Source organism: Pogona vitticeps, chromosome 2, assembly GCF_051106095.1.
Source record: "Pogona vitticeps strain Pit_001003342236 chromosome 2, PviZW2.1, whole genome shotgun sequence".
In the NCBI taxonomy this organism is placed as follows: Eukaryota; Metazoa; Chordata; class Lepidosauria; order Squamata; family Agamidae; genus Pogona; species Pogona vitticeps.
The window spans coordinates 258,356,851-258,360,410 of NC_135784.1; positions in this window are offsets into that span (position 1 = coordinate 258,356,851).

The following is a 3,560-nucleotide window of genomic DNA, read 5'->3' on the forward strand; positions in this document are numbered from 1 at the left end:
AAAACAAGAAACCGGGCTTTCTCGGCAATGGCTCCTCACCTTTGGAATAAACTCCTTCCTGAGATTCATATGGCCCCTTCACTGGGCATTTTCAAAAGCCAATTGAAAACCTCCAGCCACCATTTGATTTATGTTTTTTCTTTCCATTTTGAACAATTGATTATTGATGTTATATATTGATGTTAAATTTAAATTGTTTTATTTTAAGCGTTGTTAGCCACCCAGAGTGGTCAATTGATCAGATGGGCGGGATATAAATACAATAAACAAAAGAATGAATGAATGAATGAATGAATGAATGAATGAATGAATGAATGAATGAATGAATGAATGATGGGACATTTCTTTCATTAAAATTATTGCACTCTCGCATGTTGCCTTTAAGAGGTTTTGACTGGGAAGGACCTTTCTGGGGAGTGGGGAATGTCGATCAATCCAATAGCAGCCCATTTTCCCCTCTCTGCCTCAGATTTTGAAGAGAGCCACTCCTCTCTACTCCAGAAGGTTTTCCCCACTTTTCCTCCCAGTTAGACAATGTGTGGGCAGTTAGAGTAACTTTTCAGTCAGCAAATTATGTTGGGAGTCTATCATGAATCTAGTTACCTAGTTAAGCTCTGTTCATGAAACAGTTAATATTTGTCTACAGATTGCTGTTTGTTTTTGATCTATGAAATCCTTTATTCTTTTGTCTTACCAATATCTCTGAGTAAATTATTGAGACATTAAATGCCAATTGAGGAGAACTTAACAATAAGGGGGTGGTCTGCTGAAGGAAGGGACGTGGTGGCGCTGTGGGCTAAACCGCAGAAGCCTGTGCTGCAGGGTCAGAAGACCAAGCAGTCATAAGATCGAATCCACGTGATGGAGTGAGTGCCTGTCGCTTGTCCCAGCTCCCGCCAACCTAGCGGTTCGAAAGGATGCAAATGCAAGTAGATAAATAGGGACCACCTCGGTGGGAAGGTAACAGCGTTCCGTGTCTAAATCGCACTGGCCATGTGACCACGGAAGATTGTCTTCGGACAAACGCTGGCTCTATGGCTTGGAAACGGGGATGAGCACCGCCCCCTAGAGTCGAACACGACTGGACAAAAATTGTCAAGGGGAACCTTTATCTGCTGAAGGAAAACTTGAAGCTAATTCTGCTCTGTAGGTCCTGAATTTTTTCCACAGCATATCTCTTCCCCCACAAACCCAATCATAGGAGGCAGGTTCTTACAATCTATGTTTGATATGCTGCATGTCCAAGGCTCTAATCCAGAATACAGTCCTGTGCTTGTGTCATTCAGGAGGACTATCATATGGAGCAGTAGCTTGGGGTCTCCATAAAACCACCAAACCATTTGGAGTACCTGTTCCCCATGGCAACCCATGTGCTCTTATGGCTCTACAACCAGGTCCTCCTTGCACTTTTGTCACAACACATCCAAGGCACATACAGATATGGCATGGCACATTGCCTGATAGGCCACCAGGGCTCACATCCCTATCTCTTTTCTCCCGGCTAGTGTCCAGCAGAAGCACCCATCCCACTTGAATACCCAGAGGGGCTTCCTCCCTAACAGCCCAAGATATTCCAGTGAGCAGCGTGGAAAGTAGTACCTTCCATCAAGCCCTCTCCCAACAGTGAGCCTCATGTTTCTACCAGATCCTGGAAAGCCCCTCAGCTGGTAGAATGCGGGTCTAGAATTACTCCCTTGCTCTGTTCATTAGTTATAATTATGGCATACAGGCAGGCACACATCTCACATCACAAGCTGATCAAATCCAGAAGTACACTATTAATCATAAAAATGCTACTGATGAAACAGTCTGTAAATCTAATAAATAGATTTACATCTAATCAATAATCAGGAGGAAGATTCTTCTTTGGGCCAAGTGTTTGGACAGCAGCTTGGTTCTTCTGAGATTCAAAGAGTCATTGGACAACCAGTGTAATAGGAAAGTGTATCTCGCTCATCCAGAATACCTGGAGGGTACCACGTCAAGGAATGGCTGACATCATTGAATACAGGCCTTCTTTAAGATGGTGAGACTGTACATACCACTTCTTGATGGAACAAAAATCTGAACTTGGAGAAACTAGGGATAACTCTTCAGATGGAGAAATGGCAAATCATAAAGGTAATCTTACTAGCCCACAGCACTTTCTAATCAAGATGATATACTTTTTCTAGACATCTTGACTCAAAGACCAGATGCTTTTGTACACCTCTCTTTGTCTAAAGACCAACATGGGTTTATCTTGAACAAGTAACTGATGGCCTATGCAAAGAGAGCATTATATGTCATCAGTTTGGCAAATGGGAGAAAAATTGTCATTTTTTGAAGAGCAGATAAAGCAGTTGGTGGGGTGACATCTAAGGCACTGCTGAGTTCTACATCATTTGCAGAGGTGGTAAATGTTGGGTTTTTGGACTACAGTTCCCAAAATGTGCCAGTCTCTACTTTTTGAATTTCTGAGCTCTGGTGATTTCCACATAGCATTCAGTATTGCACACTCAAGAATATATACATGAAATGTAAGCAACCTGTGTGAAAAGGAGGCCATTCCAGCAGAATGAAGTACTGGGTGAGCAGAATCAGATGTCTATTTTACACAATATAACACCTATACATTGTGTTGAGCCAGAGGTAGAAAGACTATGTTGTTAACATATTTATTATTGCTTTGCCACATGTCTGAGCTGACTTAGCATGCAGCCTCTTTCTTGATAACTATTATTTATTCATTTGTTTTTGTTTATTTTATTTTATTTATAGGCCACCTTTCTCCTAATAAGGGGACCCAAGGTGGCTCACAATATTAAAAATAACAGAATTTAAACATAATAAATTAAACATGTTAATAAATTAAACTATGTGCTGATTAAAATACAATTGAATAATTAAAAGCAAGTAAACATTAAAACTATTTTAACTTTAAAAAGGCATTCAGGGCCCCAATCATGATTGTCAGAAGCCTGCCTGAAAAGACAGCTCTTCAGCTGTCAGTAGAAGGATAGGAGGCCAGCCTGATCTCCAGGTGGAGAGCAGTCCATAACCTGGGAGCTGGCACAGAGAAGGCCCTCTCTTGTGTCCCCATCAGTAGGTTTATTGGGAAAAGGTATCTGTTGGGCTTGAACAGGGATGACTGCAGAATGTGGGAACATATTGGGAACATTGCTCCTTTCTAAAGAACTTGGGACTGATAAGTTAGGGTGTTTTTCTTTTCCTGTACATACCTGGTTAAGCACAGAGCTTGTTCATGGAGTCCATCTTCTGTGTCCCAGCATGAGGAGTAATATATGTTATATGGCATCAATGGGAAAGCTCTGTTGTAGAACACCCTTCATCCAGAGGTCATCAGAAAAGTGAGCTTTTCATTCCAACTTCGTAGGACTGGGGCCATATATTTGCTCTGAGCCTTTGGGTTGTGTTTTCCCCCCTTTGTTTAATTTTGTTTTGGTTTTATTGCCTGTATCTTGTTATAAGATCTGCCTATGTAGGGCAGAATGTAAACATTTTGGAAATAAGTAAATCCATCCATCCGTCCATCCATCCCTGGCTTAATCTTTCCAAGA